We start from the raw sequence: 19,535 nt of genomic DNA, 5'->3' as shown, positions 1-19,535 counted from the left end.
TAAGTATTAACCGTAGGCATCCGTAGATGTTCATCAACCTCTGTAGCGAACACTAGGCCCAAGGAATGGTTAGTCTCGTAAAGGTACTCCTAGTATAAGTAATAACCGTGGGCATCCGTAGATGTTCATCAACCACTGGTGCTAATCAGCTGGGATTCGGAATGGTTAGTGCCGTCTAGATATCACGTTGAACTAGGATAAGCAGGAAAATTTACACAGAAGGTACGAATAAATCTTCTTCATATATGGTACTCGTGTAAGCGTATTCAGGTAAATGTATCTATGTAAACGTACTCGTGTATCATGTGAGCCTAGGTAAATGTGTTCATGTATCATGTAAGCATGGGTAAATGTGTTCATGTATCATGTAAGCATATGTAAGTGTACTCATGTATCATGTAATGTACTGGTATAGACTCATGAATGAACTGACTCTTGTGTGATTCCTTGTAATAGGAATAATGTTTTGTATCTTCTAACTATCCCTATGATAGTTAATTGGAAGGTAATTGATTGTTCAACTAGGTAAAATGGTTTTGTGAAACCTCTAAGAGTTTTGAACAGTAGGTAACAATGGCTTGATGTCATATAAATAAACATTTCAAAAGTTAATACATTTGATAACAAAGTATTTTTAAGATAGAAACCATTTCATTCATCACATTTTGTAGTATGTGAGATCTGCTGAATGAAAACACAGTTATAAAATACATATGAATGATTTAATAACATGCTGTTTTCTACTTGTATTCCCCCCTCCCCCCCTCATTAAAGCATTTAAAATCATTTAAAACATTGATTAAGGGGTATGAACTCACATGTAGATGGTGGTTTGGATGAACTGAATGATGTAGGATAGCTAGGTGACAAGTGAAGACTTGTTCACACTCAATGATCCTAGTTAACATATAATCACACATATATGTATCCAATTAGACTTTAAACCACTAATTGACAAAGTTAAGACATCATAAGGCATGTAAACACCTTATTTAAGTGCTACAAGCCATAATGATTTCATCTAAGTGCTAAAGGACCTTGCTATTGTGTTTGGGGTTCAAGGGTAAACTCCCTTGGAGTTTACAGTTTTGATGGTCAAGACCTAGGGAGTTTACGACAGTAAACTCTAGTCTTAAGGTCCAAGTGTTGTTTTGTGGTTTAGCAAGCCTTTTGAAGCAATTCTACTAAGTGGTTTGGCCTTTGGAAGGGACTAGGGTAACAAAACACCTCCTTTGAGGAGTTTACGGCCTAATGGCATTTTCCTTTTGGTTTTACTACTGCAAACCCTTATGGAGAAGTGTATTGCCATGTTTTTAAGTCCCTAACACAAGTAGGTAAATGTATGTGCTAGTTTCTAAGCCTAAGGAAGAAAAATGACCAACTTAAACCCACTTTAGGGTGTTTACAGTTTTGGGAGATCCCCAAACCGTAAACACCTATATTTGATGGTCTTTGATGTTTTTCTAGGCTTAAACACAATAAGGAATGGTTTAAACACGTCAAGGAAGGTTTAAACATCAACTAGGGCTTAGTTTTGAGGCTTAGACACACTTTGGTGTCATTTATGGTGTTTACGGCCCAAGAACCTTCTTGGACCGTGAACACCTTGTACCATGAGTTCATGGCATATTTTCTTGATGTTAACTTGTAATACTAACTCAATAAGACTCAAGGATTGAAGTACTTACTATAAGGAAGCTTGAAATATGCTAAAAGTCCAAGAACACTTAGTGTGTGTTCTTGGTGTTTTTGGAAATCTAATCAAAAACACAAAAGTGAATGGATGAATAGATGCACAAACACTAGATTAAGTGTTTAATCAACTTGGAATGGATAGAACACTTACAAGTTTGATCTTGAATTGTTTCTAGTTTGCTACTTGAGAGGTTTTCTTGAGTTTACTCTTTTGGGGTGAAAAGTGTAAAGTGATTACTTGGGGAGTAAACTCATGTATAAGCATGAGTTCACGATTTTTGGAAGTTTTTCCGACTCAAACGTAAAAGTTTGGCCGTGAACTTCTAAGACACGAGATGTTTGCGGTTTTTAAATTTCAAAACCCGAGACGACACTTTCTCTCACCCAATCGTTTAAAGAATAATATTTTAATAATCAAACGAACCCTAAATTTGTTAAAATCAGAAATAATGACATTAACTCATAATAAGAAGTGCTTGACTTCTAAGGTTTGATCGAATGAAAATTCTGGGTTGTCATAGGTTGCGTGTAACGCCTGTGTTTTTGGGCTTGCCATTTTTAGCAATGTAATAGTCTAGGTTAACCTTTGTAACCAAGTTTGAAATAATAAGAACGTATTATTTGAGTATTATGTGTTTCGTGCTTAATTGCTTAATTATGTGATATTATTAATTAAGAATAAAATGAGTGTCAAAATTTAAGTGTAAAATAAAGTTGATATCTATGGATAATGTTGTAGTAGTTGAAATTAGGTTTCCGAATATATAAAGAATGCCGAAATCCGAGTTATAACGAAGAAGTTATGACCTGTCGAAGTTTCGCGTCAGAACCGGCAACGCTGAACGACGTAGAAAGTGAAATTTACGTTAGAGCGATATTTAGCCTTAAAAATCTAACCGAAAGTCGTAGAGTTCGTTAAACCGAGAGCGTGCATAAAAAGAACGCCCAAATCGGACTTCGTATGAGGAAGTTATGATTTTTCGAAGTTTCGACTTAGCAGTATGCAGCCCGAATACTCGATTTGAGATCGAGCTGTTTTTAGCCGAAACAATCTAAACGAAAATCGAAAATCTCGTTGTTAGTAGCAAAACGATGAAAAGTTTGGTGAGAACGGACGTCGGACGAAAAAGTTATGAATTTATAATGAAGTTTTCCTGTCCTGGCCTACTAAAAATAAATAATAAAAAATAAATTCAAAATTAGCCGACGGAGTCTAAATGAAAGTTGTAGAGCGTAGTCTGACCTACGCGTGGATATAAAGAACATCGAAAATGGAGTTCGTATGAAGAAGATATGGATTTCCAAAGTTTTTAAATGATTAATATTTATTAATTAATCTTTAATTCGGATGTATATCCGAAGGAGTCACCAGTCTGATCCGAACTACACCCAGCGTAGTTGAGTACGCCCAACGTACCATGGTGTGTGAACCGCCTCGGACTTAAATGCCTCGCATACGTAAGCAGTGACGTTTTGGTCACGTACGCCCCACGTAGCTGGGTACGCCCAGCGTACGCACGAGGCTTAACCTCTATAAAAGGCATGCGAGGGCAGTGTGTTTCTTTTGCAAAATTCTCTTCTCTCTCTCTCTCCCGTTTGCATTGATTTACGTGCAAGAAATATCCCGAAGCCCTGGTATCAACCCCGAGCCTCGAAGCAAGTCCCGAAGCCCCGAAGATCCCGAGAAGTGTGATTCCCGAGCCGAAGCTCTGCCCGCGAGGAGCCCGATTTTTGTGAAGATCTTCCAGATCTACCGAAGAATACTACTTCTACAAGTCGTAGTGCTGTCCGATCATCTTCTGATAAAGTGAGTGTGTAGTTACCTTCTTCTAACGCATAATTATGAAGTATTTTATACGAAATACGTGTTACGTGTATATTTGGTGGTTATATGCATGAATGTATATTCACTTTCTTCTATCTCATAGATTCGATTTATTCTCTATAAAATATGTGTTATGTGTGTGTGCCTCATCTGTTATGTGGAATATGTATTGATTGAACATGCTATACAGGTTTTAAACTATGTATAAAAATATATATTCTTATCTACTAATATGTTGGGTAGAATATGGGTAGATAGTTGATGTGTGATAAACAGATGAGAGGCCTCAATGTTGTTGTTGTTGACCTAGTTATTCAGCGGAGTATGGATAACGACCACAGACTCCTTCTAAATAGTCTTGTGGAATGCTAGCAGGTTCATAACCTGTAGGTGTTGTGAATAATGTGTTCACTGGTGTACTCTATCCCCCTCATGGTTGCCTTTAGGATATCTATTGTTGAGGAAACCCCTTAGCAGTAATGTCCGTCCCAATGAAAATCCTAGATTAGGTCCCTTGAGATAGATGTTGTTTTAGGGACGTAAAGTGAGGATAACGGGAATGGGTAATCGGGTTATTGTTGGTTGGTGAAATTAAATATAATTTATTTATTGTGGGTTGAAAACCTTATATGCTCACCAGGCTCCCAAGCCTGACCTACTCAGTTTTATTTGTATTACAGGAAGTGATGCAAGGGCATAAGATGGATGAATCATCGAGTTGTTTTGTTTACAAGTCTGTATATATATATATATATATATATATATATATATATATATATATATATATATATATATTGAATAACTTGTAATGTTATCGTTTATGCTTTATGGTCTGTATCGGAACATGACATCCCGAGTTTTGATTATATAATGAAAATGCATCTCTTGATGAAATGCTTTGATAAATATTATTTTATCATATTTTGTTTTTGGGAACAAATTCTGCAACTCTTTTAAATCGAAAGGATTTACTCTGAAATTATTTTTTCTGGCCGTGATTTTGGGGATGTCACATTGCGAGCCTGCTAGTGTTCCACGGGACTGTCTAGAATAGTTCGTGGTCGTCATCTGTACTCCGCTAGATGACTGGATCATTAATAACATCTATAACGAGGCCTCTCATTATTTTATTTGGTCACACAACAACTATTACATCCACTCATGTTTTACCCAACACATTTTGTAGATATAAAATACATATATAGTTTAAATCATTTAAAACATGTATAAAATCGTTCATCCAACATAGGTAGCAAGTATACAGATAATATGCACACACATAACGTAATTCACATAAAATACTTCATATCTGTGTGTAAGATGAAAGTAACTATGCACTCACCTGAAAGGTGGTGACTCAGCACTCGGACAACGCTTCGATAATCTCAAAACAATTTTTCTTCGATAAAACTTAGTATCAATACCATTAGGGTTTAGTCTAACGTCAACCGCGACTAATTAATAGTTTAGCTATTATTATTATTATTATTATTATTATTATTATTATTATATAAGCGTTAAATAACACTCAATATAACTAATAATAAATGCCCAAATAATTATTTTAAGGACCTAATAACATTACTATAATTATTTGAAAGCTATATTAAAAATTGTGTAAGCGTAGCTCACTTACAACAGATTTTAAAGAAAACCGGGCTTTGCTCGGAGCAGCGTTTCGAAACCGAAAGACCCTTTTTCTCGGGACTCCGGGAGCCTCGGGGCTTCCTTAGGGTGCTAGGGGATTTTTCCTAGGGTTTAGGGGTGTTTAGGACACTTAGAGAGAGAAAGATTGTAGAGAGAGAAGAAGAAAGGTGAGACAAATTTGGAAATCCTCGCAACTATTTATAGGCTGCGAAGCTCGGATCTACACTGCGCGTCGGACTCAGCTACGCTGGGCGTAGTTCGGATAAGGTCCAGCTGCGTCCAACTGTTACCCACTTTGCATCGGATGGATAAGGCCGAGGGTATGCTGGGCGTACCAACCTCGGGCGCAGGGCGTAATTGCGAAGGCTACGTGGCGCAAATCCGAAGCGGCTACTGATCTGCGATGGACGGTCTAGATTGCTGCCACGTCAGCGCCCCTCTTCATCAGCTTCGCAATTTTGGATCCAAACTTCAAAAATTCGTATTGTTCACATATGAGCTCCGTTTTTGACGTTCTTTATATCCACGCGAAGTTGGGAACGTACTCCACAACTTTCGTTTAGACTCCTTTGGCTAATTCTGACTTTATTTTAAAAGTTATATTATTAACAGGTCAGGACAGGATTTGTCCGTTAAATTTTCATAACTTCTTCATCCGACGTCCGTTTTCGCCCATCTTTTTCTCGTTACGCTACTCTTAACGAGATCTTCGATTCTCGTTTAGGTCGTGTCGGCTAAAAACCGCTCGATCTATTATTCGAATTTTGGGTTGTATACTGCTAATCTGAAACTTCGAAAAATCATAACTTCCTCATACGAAGTCAGATTTGGGCGTTCTTTTTTATGGACGCTCTTGTTTTAATGTATTTTACGACTTTCATTTAGATTGCTAAGGCTAAATCTCGCTCTATCGTAAATTCACTATTTACGCTTCCCGGTATCGTGCCAGTTTCGTCGCGAAACTTCAACGGGTCATAACTTATTCGTTATAACTCGGGTTTCGACGTTCTTTGTATCCCCAGAATCTTTGTTTCGACCACTACAACTTTATATAAAGATATCGGGCTTATCTCACACTTTAATTTTGACGCTTATTTTTATTCTTTATTAATTATACATTTATAATTAAATAATAAGCACATAAATACATATAATTTCACATAATACTCAAATATTTCATCTTTATTACTTCAAAAAGAGTTACAATAGTTGATCTTGACTATTAAATTGTCAAAAATGCTTAGCCCCGAAACCCGAACGTTTCAATGTAATATTGAACAAGAAACACGTCTGTTGATTACTTGTCGCGTGGCAAAAGAAACTCGAGAATAAATTTTAAATTGTTATTGCATACCCAATACTACTTTTGATAATGTCAGCGAGCTAATTAATGTTGCCGCTACATGAGGCAATTGTCCAAAGAAAAAGGAAAGGATCACTGCGGTGTTTTATGGTCTATTATGGTATATATGGGTGGCTAGAAATAATAGATTGTTGAAGGCGGTAAATACAAGTGCAACTAGGATTGCAAACGATGTGATTTCTCAAGCTTTCTCCTGGTTCAAATTTAGAACATCTAAGGTGAATTGTAGATGGATAGATTGGAGCATTTCACAATTTTTTTAAAACATTTTATCCATTTCCTTTCCTGTACTTGTTTTCTATTACCCTCGATTGAGTTACTTGCTAATCGCATGACGTTATTAATATATATTTGCTGTTTCCAACAAGATCAAAAGACTATGGCAAAGTTTGTTGTTTTTAAAAAATATGCTACTATTTTTAGTTTTATATTTGTTTAAGAATTTTACTTCATCATAAAAGAATTCATCACACGTCAATCCATTAAAATCCCTTTATATTATAATACGACACCTACGTATGGGAAGATCTTTACGCTGAGCCATTGAAGCATAAATCGTTAAGGTCCCATGGTGGTGAATAGTTGTCCTCAGTGATGGTGGGATGTTTTATAGAACAATGTAAATAGTTTCGTTATTTATTTATAGCATTTACCCTTCAATTTATCCGTAAACTATATGAGAATACTATCATACTAGTTTATAATCCGTAGGAACTACGGTTACGAAATTAATTAAACTTTGTAAGTAAAAATTCAAAACTATTAATTAATTATTTTAAATAATTTATTAATTAAGATATACTTTTTTAGTTATATATAAAATTAGAACCGTTGATTCAAATAAATATGTAAAATTATATCATCTTATAATTTGTATAAATTTTATTTTATTATAATTTATGTAAATTTTATTTTAATTTTTATTCAAATGTTATTAATTTAATGTAATTAAAATGAGAAGTTTAAATTTTGAATTTTAAAATTTAAAAGGAGAATCAATAGATTTGACAAGTGGTATAATATTAATTACAAAGTTTAAAATAGTGATATATGATAAAATAACTACTTTTTTATTAGTAATCAGATTTTTTTTGAAGAAAAAAACAAATAACATATCATATTGGTAACATGTTTTAATTCAATAATGTTTTCTAACTTAAATAGCTCATTAGCCATTTTGTTTAACGCGAACATTTTAATATATAAAAACTTGTAAACTGAAAACTCAAAATTCAATTAAATGTCAAATTGGCCTAACCAAAATGGATTTAGATAAACATTGATTCAATCAAGAACCAATTTGATTTGAAAATTATTTTACTTACCTAATTAGTAAAGCCAATGTTTATAAAGTTAGACAAGAAGAAAAAGAAGACACGCATTTATTTATTTATTTATTTTTATTTTTATTTTTTTCGATGAACATAAAAACAAACCCTAGATTAGTGGGTTCTTGTAGGGATAAGCATGTATCGGTTTGGGTCGGTTTTTGGTTAAAACCAAACCAAACCGTAGAAAATCGGTTTTTTGGTTTTTAAACCAATATGGGTTTGGTTTTTGCATGGGTCGGTTTTTCGGGTTGGGTTTATGGGTTTTCGGTTTTAAACCGTGGGTTTATGAGCTCCTTTTTTTTTTTTTTTTTTTTTTTTTTCCATTTTTTTTGTTCAAACCTAGTGAAAATAGATTGTGATAAATAGTATTGTATCTACTTTAAATATACTAAAATAAAGAGTATGAATTCTAGTATTATAAAATCATAAAAGTGTTCAAAAGATCAAAGTTTAACATCATTAACAGTTTGTTGAAAATAAACATAAAATATTAAAAATATAAAGTTTAAAGTCTAAAACTAAAAGTTTAAATCATAATATAAATAATATATATGTGGGACGGTTCGGTTTTTATGAGCGGTTTTATACGTCAAAACCAAACCAAACCGTTATTTTTTGGTTTTTGTAAAATTCAAACCTAAACCGTCGGTTATTGCTTTGGTTTTGGTTTTTCGGTTTCGGTTATGTCAGTTTTTTTTGGTTTTTCGGTTTTCGGTTCGGTTTTTGCTCATCCCTAGGTTCTTGAATGGTTTCGTCCATTTTGTTACAGATTCAAATAATTGTGTGTGTGCTCTTCTTCAATTTGTGTTCTTCATCCGTTCATTTTCTTTGATTTTGTTACAAACTCAAACAATTTATGTGTTTATGTTATTGAGTTAAATCATATTTGTTTTTGATTTCTGGTTTGGAGCATCATGAGTTTTTATATGTTCTTGGATAGATGAAGTTACAAAAATTGATGTTTGTGTTCTTGATCTAAAAATTAAAAAATCAAATTGTTTTATATTTTTGGCGTGAGACTCGTTGAAGAAGACGATCGGAGTCTCGCCGAAGTTGCCAAATATACCAGAAATCTGCTATAACAAGTCATAAGCTGCTATAACAACTCATAATGATGTTTTTAATCAAGTTAATAAGTTTAATGAGAAAAAAAACTAAATATATACAATAATACAAATCAAAAAATAAGTTATTTTATATATATATATATATATATATATATATATGTATATGTGTATATATATATATATATATATATATATATATATATATATATATATATATATATATATATATATATATATAGGGAAAAGTGAATATACCCTTAAGGGTATAAAAACTTAGGTACCCAAACACACCATAATACATCATCTTGTATCATACAATACATTTTAATTGTCCAATGTTCTTATATTTTAACTTTTAACTTGATTTACTTCCAAAAAATTTATAAATTACACATTTATCTTCCTCTTATATAATTTCATTTTCAACTACAATATATATAGCCTAGTATGTGTTTAACAAAAAGATGTGATGTAAGAGAAATATAATAGTGAAATTTCGAATATTTTAAAATTAAATCAAGTTAACGTTGAAGTTCAAGAACATTATAATGAATATATCATACAAAATGATATATTATGGTGTGTTTGGGTACCTAAGCTTATATACCATTAAGGGTATATTCAGTTTTTCCATATATATATATATATATATATATATATATATATATATATATATATATATATATATATATATATATATATATATATATATATATATATATATATATATATAGGGTAAAGTGAATATACCTAACAACCTTATATAAGCTTAGGTACCTAACCACATTATACTACATTATTTTGCATTATATTTCCATTGCAATCATCTAAGGTTCTTAAAGTTCAACTCTTAACTTGATTTACTTCCAAGATTTTCAGATATTCACCATTATATTCTTCCTACACCATTTGATTTGTAACGATAGTATATGAAGCCCACCAGGGGGTCTCCGATAGAAAGACGTCATTTGAAGGATGATAATGGTGAAAGTCCAAAGATTTTGAAATCAATCAAGTTATGAGGTTGAATTTTAAGAACTTTGGGTGATTACAACGCAAATATGATACAAAATTACGTAGTATGATGTGGTTAGGTACCTAAGCTTATATAAGGTTGTTAGGTATATTCACTTTACCCATATATATATATATATATATATATATATATATATATATATATATATATATATATATATATATTAAACTCGGAATTTTTTTGATAGAAATGGTTCCTGCATTTTGCTATTCATTCTTTCTGGCCCCAAGTAGCAAGAGTAAGGGGTCGTTTGATAGTTTCTGACTGGGTTAGAGCTGACTGGGTTAGAAGCTGACTGAGTTAGAAATGCTGATTGAGTCCATATCTGACTGAGTTTATGCTGTTTGATTATTTATCTGAATGGTTGTGCTGAATGAAAAAATGACCATATTACCCTCGTATTGTCTCTTATGCTGGATAAAAATTTATAAAAACACAAATTATCATATAAAATCCAAATACAAATTGTCATACATAATTAAAATCCAAATACAAAATGTAATACAAAATCCAAATACAAATTGTCATACATAATAAAAAAAACACAATTTAACGTGAACCATTTGAAAGTAACTGATTAGCAATCTGGTCACGCAAAGTAGTCATATAATCAACGGCTTCTGAACCCCATTCTATGCCTTCTATGTTTTGACCATCATTTCCTCCACCACCCACATTAGGAGTAACCATAGTGTTTTGTTCAAAGGTCGTAAACAATTCATCTTCAATATCGTATTTCCTTATAAAATTATGGACCGCAACACAAGCAATGACTATGTCTCTTTGCACTGGAAAAGGATAAGGAGCCATTTGTTTTAAAATTGGAAATCTCGCCTTCAATACACCATAAGCACGTTCAATGTAATTTCTAAGTTGTGCATGAGCATGATTGAACCTTTCTTCCTTAGTTAAAGCTCTGTTTCTTCGAAAATCCGCTAACCAATACCTAGTATTGCGGTAGGGAGCCATAAATCCACGGGTGTTGGCGTATGCAGCATCACAAAGGTAGTATTTATCTGTAGATGTATGACAAATTTATCATATAAAAAAAAGATTAAAAAAAAACGTATAGTAAAGTGACAAACCTGGTGGAGGGAATGGAAATCCGGAAGTCGGGTTAAATGCAACTTCTTTCAAAACTTTAGAATCATGTGCTACGCCCTCCCATCCAGCCCATACAAAGGTGAATATCATATCAAAATTACAAATTCCAATTACATTTTGATAACATTCACCTTTTCCTCTTCCCCTATAACGAGTTTGTTGATCAACAGGCACAACTGCATGTACAAGTGTTCCATCTAGTGCACCTATTGCTCCGGGAAATATCTGCATTAGCCGTCTATATCGTTCTGATGAATTTCTTGTTGCATTAGACGAGGTTGGTACTATAATTTCTCGTGCAAAACACATCATTGCACGTAAGACCTCATGAAAACATTGATGAATTGTTTGTGTGGAGTGATGAAATCTTTCTTTAACAGCTCGAAAACGTTCATTATGTCCTATAACATGTAAAAACATAGCCATCTTCTCTTCAACGCTTATCGTCCTACTAGATTGCAACCAATTTCTCTCTGTAAAGTGATTGCATAATAGTACAAAACCATCTTGTGAAAGACGTATCATATCGAAACATTGTATAGGACATCCGTGTATCAAATCTTGCGTATACACATACCCCTTTGCTAGCTGTTCAGTAGCTCTTCTTCTTTTAATTATTCTTTGCCTTTGTCGGACCAACATCAACCAATACCACGAGAATATAAGAAAATATAGAAAGTCACCTTCTTTATCCATGTGTCCTGTTAGATGTCAAATACAAATTACATTTTAATCAATAACATAACAAGCCGTAACATGTAAATACTAAAAGCATAACATTCCATAACATATAAATTCATATAACATAATTGCATCTAAGAAAACAATCCATAACATAACTAAACCGTAACATACTAAAGTCAAACAACAAACCATAACATACTAATGTCAAACAATGAACCAAAACATACTAAAGTCAAACAATAAACCATGACATACTAAAGTCAACCAACTAATCCAAACTTTCTTCCTGCATTTGTTACCCACGACTCACAAGTTGACAAGTTAAGGCGCAACCAAATTTTCCTATTGCCAGCACTTTCAGCAAATAACATAAGAGCAGTGGTGTATTTCGGATCATATTCTCCCCACTCCAAGCTTGTCAACCTTGCCATACAAGCATCCATCTCCTTGTCAAGATTATTTGCTTCCGTGAATGCTTGTGCAGCCTTGATAATTTCTTTTCCAACTTCTTTCAACTCATCATCAAGTGTGGTTTCTTTAGGACCATTTCGCTTGCCCCCTTTGTTTATTGTCCGCCCAGATGATTCCTCACTAGTAGGTTGAGGTATGGTTGAGCTTGGGGTATCTAGATGAGGTGCTGGCTCTTCCATCTCTGTATCCTCAAAATCATGTGCACTGAAGGTTTCATTGGGATGAGGTAGTGTCGAAGATGGCCCCCAACTGTGAACACCGGTCGAGGTCGCCCCATCAAATAGTTGGGTACAAAGATTAGGGCAAGGGAGGGGTGCATTTCTCAGCTTATCTACATACTTGTTCAGCTGTTTGAAAATTTAATAAATATTGTTAAAGTAGTAAAAAAAATAATCTAATTTAAAAAATATGTATATATATATACCTTTGCTTCAGCTTCCCATTCTTCATTAGTCATGTTAAAAGAATTTGTTACGGGATTGTAAATATTCCCGGTTTTGTTTTTAAGTTTTAACCATACCGCATACTTTGCTTTTAAATAGTCGTATCGGTTTTTCATTTGTTTTTTGTCGACAACAAAATTATGATCTGTTTTCAATTTCTCTGCGACCACAGCCCATGAGCTTGCCTTTAGGCCACTACCCTCCCGGCCATTACTTGTTAATTCTTGGATACACGCTTCCAAAAATGTTTTGTCCACCAATTCTGACTTCCAACTAACCCTAGTTCTTTTATCCGTCATGTCTATTTTAAAAAAGAAAAAAATAGCTAAATCATTCACATAACACACATTTACAAATAAATCATCCACATAAGCATACAACAATCTTTATGAATTGATTTTATAAGCATACAACAATCTTTATGAATTGATTTTATAAACAAAAACACATTATGAATTGATTTTATAAGCATACAACAATCTTTAACAATCTTTAGGATTCTTTGTTGGTTGCTCCATTGCACTTTTGATTGCTGCCACATTACTTATACAAGCAAGGAAAGTAATGTCTAAAGAGGAGCACACCATATTACTTATACAAACAATCTTTTAATATTATTATTATCTACAAATAATTAACTAATTATGTGTATATACATTCTTTTTGAATATATATTTATGTAAGCATGGTAATTATATGTGTATTTGTTTAATTCCCCTTTTCTTGAATACATATTGCTGTCAAAAACACATTATGAAATCAGATTTCATAAACAAAAACAGATTATGAATTAATTATATGCTAACCCTTCAATCTAATTTAATCAAAAAATAATGAAAGAAGTAAGGACAAACTTTGATTTTAGAATTCAATCAATAAATTGACAACAAACACGAAAGGTTTCGTGATTTTTGAAACATAAAAGCAAAAAAAAAAAAAAAAAAAAAAAGATGAAGAAGAAACATTACCTGCGCTGGGTGTCGCCGGAAGTTTCTGGCCGTCGGAGAAGAGGGCGCAGGCCGTGGAAGAAGGTGGCACAGTGCGTGGAAGAAGATGCAGATGACAGAGGCGATACAATGCTGGAGATCGAAGTTTTTCTAGGGCACGGCGTATTGGGGAAGGCTAGAAGCGAGAAGCAGAAGGGCAAAAAATATTTCGTGTCTAATTTTTTTCAAGTCAGCGTTTTTTTTTTTACTGACCGAGTAAGGAGATTGGGGGTGGAATGGGCTGACCGAATCAGCTATATCATCTCATAAACAAACATCCGACTGCTGACCCAGTCAGCAGTCAGTCCTGACTGGACCCGGTAAGTTCAAATCAAACAGGGCCTAACATTTCTAATTATTATTATTATTATTATTATTATTATTTAATCTTAATGTAAAATTAATTAAACGTCAAAATAAAAGGTAATATTCGTCAACAACAACTTCCAGTCCACTCATGGACTTTCCAACCACCAATAACATCTTTCCACGTTCACACAACTTTTTCGATGCTTCATCAACGGAGGATTACTCGCTGGAACACGCAGTTTCACAACATCCACTCATACCAAAACACCTCCACCTGCTTCAATCCATTGAACAAGCTCGTTTCTTGGATTTCTGCCATAGAAGGACCTTGATACTTCAACATTTTCGAAAATCGAGAAGGAAACGGGCTGTTGATTGACAGGTTATTGCTGTTCAAATATTCTTGGGTTTTGTCTTCTTCTGCCACCACAAACTTTTCCCAGGTACCCACCACATGCATCTGATAACTGTAATTGTTTGTACTTTTGTGGACAGTCAATCATCGACCACGTTCTAGGAAATGGAGTGTTTTGGATTAATAAATTGCGAACTTTTGATTAATCTGTCTTTCAATTGACCACGAGACTTTAAGATCTCTTTTTTTTTTTGGTCAACAGGAGATTACGAACTTTCTTCTCTTGTTCATGTTCTGGGTTCTTTCATATTCTTTGATTTCATCCTCCTTTTTTGTTTATCCCGTTACATAAATATCGATTTACATATCCTGTAAGGTGTGGGTTTGAAGTATCTCACAGAAATTTGTTTTGCACACCAAGTGTTCGGAGATATTCCTCTGTGAGTTTGGTGTCTGAATCTCCTGATTGTTTCGTATATTTCCGTATGGGAATTTGCAATCCACTGATGAATACACCGGAAGAAGAGAATTTGATAGCTGCTGCTCGACTTATTCTAACAGAACTCGAGTCGAACAAGAAATTCTCCAATGAAGCAACGAAAATCTTGGAGGATCTCGCCACAAAATTATCATCCATAGTAAAGATCACCAAACCTAAAGATGAAAACGAAGATGAAGAAGAAGAACTAAACGATATCAAGATTCGCCTCGATTCAATTCAAGATAAGATCATGACATGGGAGGTGGGTCAATCCATGATATTGGATTCCGGGTCTGAAGAAAATCGAACCAACGAATATTTAAACGCAGTGAATGAAGTCAAAACATTAGTCGAAAGATTAGAGAGTTTAAACCCAAACAAAGACACTTCAGAACATGAAGTTTTACTCAAAGCAAACGATGTTCTTCAAACATCCATGGCTAGACTCGAAGAAGAATTCAAGCATATTCTCATTCACAATCAACAAAACTTCGAACCTGAACGTTTATCTTTCAGATCAAACGAAGATGATTGTGTCGATTCTTCCTCAATCGTATCATTTGAAGATGATTCATTTGATGATTCGGTTCAAAGAGATAGTATAACTATAAGCAGAGGATCAGAAGTTCACATCATGGATCTAATCAATCCTCAAGTAATCCCTAATCTCAAATCCATTTCTACTTTAATGTTTGACTCAAATTACATCAAAGAATGTTGTAATGCTTTTATAAGTGTCCGAAAAGATGCTTTAGATGATTGCTTATTCATTCTTGAAGTCGAAAAATCAAGCATTGAAGATGTTCTAAAGATGGAATGGGCTACATTGAATTCCAAGATTAGAAAATGGACAAAAGTGATGAAAATCTTTGTGAGAATTTATCTCGCAAGTGAAAAGTCATTATGCGAACAAATTTTTGGGAAAAACGAGGTTGTAAATTCGTGTTTTGCTGAGTCATCAAAAGCTTCAATCTTGCAGCTTCTAAATTTCGCAGAAGCTATTTCAATTGGGCCTCATAAGCCCGAAAAATTGATCAGAATTCTCGATATGTATGAAGTTTTAGCCGATTTGAAACCAGATATCGAGTCTTTTTACCAAAATGACCCTGGATCGTACTTAAGAACCGAGTTCCAAGATGTGTTGACTCGCATCGGCGATTGCGCAACCACAACATTTCTTGAATTCAAAAACGCAGTAGGGGCAAATCCGTCAAATGCCGCTTTCCCAGGAGGTGGGATTCACCATCTAACTCGTTGGGTGATGAATTACGTTACTACCCTCATCGACTACAGTAATTCCCTAAATACCCTTTTGAAAACCGAAATTCAATTTCAAGATCCGTCGTCTTCACCAGACGTAAATCTTGAAGACGATAACGCGAATCAAAAAAACTCATCGTTTTCAATTTCACCGATGACGTCACATTTCCAATCGCTGATGTCACTTCTTGAATCGAACCTTGAAGAGAAATCAAGGTTATATAGAGAAGAAGCGTTAGGGCATCTTTTTTTAATGAATAATATTAATTACATGGCGGAAAAAGTCAAAGGGTCAGAGCTAAGAACAGTTCTTGGTGACAATTGGATTCGAAAACGTAATTGGAAGTTTCAACAATACGCAATGAGTTATGAAAGATCGACTTTGAGTTCAATTTTGAATTTGTTAAAAGAAGAAGGGCTTCATAATAATGGAAGTAATTCAGGGTCGATTTCAAAGACTTTGCTTAAAGAAAGGTTACAAGGGTTTTATATTGCGTTTGAAGAGATTTACAAAAGTCAAACGGGATGGTCAATACCAAATAGTCAACTTTCTGAGGATTTAAGGATTTCATTGTCGTTGAAGTTGATTCAAGCTTATAGAACTTTTGTTGGTAGGTATGGCAATAGTATAAGTGAGAAGTATATTAAGTATAGTGCTGATGATCTTGAGAGTTATCTTTTGGATTTGTTTGAAGGGTCTCCAAGATCATTACATAGTTTTCATAGAAAGTGATTTCGTGTTTTCATTAGGTTTTGTGTTTATATAGTTGTTGTGAATTTTGAATTTTGTAAGAAAAGTGTTTTGTTGTGTGTAATATGATTGTTACATTATGCATTGATATTTGTATATTACTATATTATATGAATATGTCAATGTTGGATTTTGCTACATGAATTTTTGCATTGAAAGGTTGATAAGAGTAGTGAGAGTGATTGTTGCTCTTAATCTAGAGTTTAAGAAGTTAATTTCAAGGTCTAACCATATGAAGATTAGAAGTCAAAAGTCAAAACGAAGGTGACACTAACTTAAGTTATCCGATTTCTTTGTATATGTTTTCAGGGTTTTATTTTGACTTTAAAAGTCAAGCAATCGGCCTAGGATGAGATCGTGGTGTAGCTTCATGAGTTATTGCAGAAAGACAATGAAAACGTTAAAATTTTAAAAAGGGGATGATGGTGACTTGGCACTTTTCGGGTTGAAAGTTGAATGCCTTTAGCTTCTATTGATTTTATAAGCCTCTTAAATAAAATAATAGGAATATAGGGCCCTGGGCGGTCGTCTGGGTTGCCCACCGTCTGGACCGGCCCTGCGTGTAGTAGTGTGAATGAGACCACCAAGAAAGCCAACATGATTAACTTGTGAACTATCGTATTTGTTTTATGTTTTATGTTTTTTTTAGAGAAACTTGCAAAATTACAACAAAAAAACATATATTTTTTAAGAATATTTTGGACCTAAAGTACCAAGACAAACGTTGCTTTTCAATGACATCTAACGATTTACATAAAATGGCTCATTCTTGCAAATTATAGTGTTTTCTTTACTTTTCCAAGAATAATTTTCTTGGTTTGTAGAAGCAAGTGAAGTACAATTGTCCATAAAGTTAATCACATATTGACAAACTCATAATATGGACAACTTTTAATGCATAAGGTAACAACTTTAACTTGAAAAGAGCTTACACACAACAACACAATTTTCTTGCAAAAAAGCTTCACAAGAGATACATAAACACAACAGCTAATGAAATAACTTTCAAGGGAAAGTATATAATGATCATGGACAACTCTCAAACAAATCTAAAAAATGATTTTCGAGATCTTCAACATTATACTTGGAATACTTCTCATTTATTTTATCTGCATACAACATACCTACGGACCTACCAATGGAAGTTCAATAACCTCAAATAGCTTTATATCCTTGGAAAGTGGACTATTCAGTTTGGCTTTTGTAGAATTCTTTGAATGGAGTGTAAATTCAATATTAAAAGCAAGGTGGATTTTCGTAACTCATGTTGGGATCCATTTGTCACCAAATATGGTTCTTATCTTTGACCCTTCGATGGTTTTAGCCATTTTATGGATATTTTTCATCAAAAAAAAATGTCCCATTGCATCTTCTTCGTATAATCTTGATTTCTCATCGAAGTTGGATTCAAGGAGTGGCATTAGCAACCGAAAATTCAATCTCATTGGAGATAAATATGAATTCTTATATATGTTATCATATTCAATGGTTGGAGTTTGTGACAATCCGAACATTTTTCCATTAACGTTAGCCGATTTCCGTTAAATAAATTTGAAATTTTATTTAGTTCCGTCAAATTCTTATGGTTTGGTAAATCAATTTGGTTATATAAATTAATTTTATATATGAGTCAGAACCAAAATCGCGTGAAAACCCGAGTTACTTCGAAAACCAACAAAAGCCGGCCTGACTGATGTTCACGGTCGTGAAACCGATCACGGCCGTAAAACTGTTCACGGCTGGTGGAACCCCCCACCGACTCATTTACACTTTTCTGACCGAAAACTCATTCATTCTCTCTCTAATGTCTCAACTGCAAACACAAAAATGCCCTATTTTCTTTCGAAAATCATCAAAGATCGCCTCTGGGTGTTGTTGTGGAGCCTCTAAAACGCGTTTTTCATCAATTCTTGTGTTGTTGTTCTCGAGTTCACGGCCACAAACCCTTCAAACCTTCAAATCTTCATAGACCGAAATCAGTTCACGACGGTGAACCCTTCAAACCTTCATATTTTCTTCAAGAACACTGATCACGACCGTAAACCATTTAAGAGGCTGTTCACGGCTGAGAACAGTTCACAGCCGCAAACCTTCCCAAGTCATGAACTTGGCTGAAAGCCTGCTTTTTCTGATTCAATCGAGTCCCGGTAACATTCCTAAACCAAAAGCAAATGTTTTTCCAACACTATATTTAATGGTTTCGCTAAAAAAATGCATGTATGTATTAAATTGTTATTAGGATCCCTTTAAGAGCTGCGAACATCAACCCGAGGGTCTTCGTTTCCAGTTTCATTGTCCGACATTTTCACGCAACTGACTGTGAGTTCATACCCCTATATCTTTACTGTTTTTAATGTTTTTAGGGGTGGGGGGGGGGGGGGGGTACAAGCAAGACACAAATAAAATTTGTGATTTATATAAAGGACTTAGATCTTTATCCCTTTTGTAAAATGTTGAGCATAAGGGAAGATTTCAACATATTTATAGAGTTTTCAGTGTAAAACATGAATTGAATACATTAACGAACATATAAGCTATAATAGGTATAGTTTATGGAACAATTACCTTATCAATGTACGAAACATAGATTCCATGCGATCGAACATATAAGCTATATAGAGTATAGTTTATGAGTCATATAAACAGTAATTTAAATTCAATGGATTCATTTTATTCTACACCTAATCGTTAGTATAGTATTTTATGAGCGAGCATCTTCACGTACTT

At 34.0% G+C, this 19,535-nt stretch overlaps 1 pseudogene across 2 annotated transcripts; it reads left to right on the top strand.

The window, feature by feature from the left end:
• Positions 1-14,116: 14,116 nt before the first annotated feature.
• LOC145037131 (exocyst complex component EXO70E2 pseudogene) lies at positions 14,117-18,053 on the top strand (annotated as a pseudogene). Of its 2 annotated transcripts, none has more exons than XR_013678638.1 (2): positions 14,117-14,404; positions 17,118-18,053. The product of XR_013678638.1 is annotated as an exocyst complex component EXO70E2 pseudogene, transcript variant X2 (transcript). The 2 variants fall into 2 exon arrangements; XR_013678637.1 differs by lacking the exon at positions 17,118-18,053 and adding an exon at positions 14,579-16,946 and having other exon boundaries at positions 14,153-14,404.
• Positions 18,054-19,535: the final 1,482 nt, after the last annotated feature.

Source organism: Lactuca saligna, chromosome 3, assembly GCF_052625555.1.
Source record: "Lactuca saligna cultivar CGN05327 chromosome 3, ASM5262555v1, whole genome shotgun sequence".
Classification (NCBI taxonomy): domain Eukaryota; kingdom Viridiplantae; phylum Streptophyta; class Magnoliopsida; order Asterales; family Asteraceae; genus Lactuca; species Lactuca saligna.
This window is presented reverse-complemented; position numbering and strand designations above follow the sequence as displayed.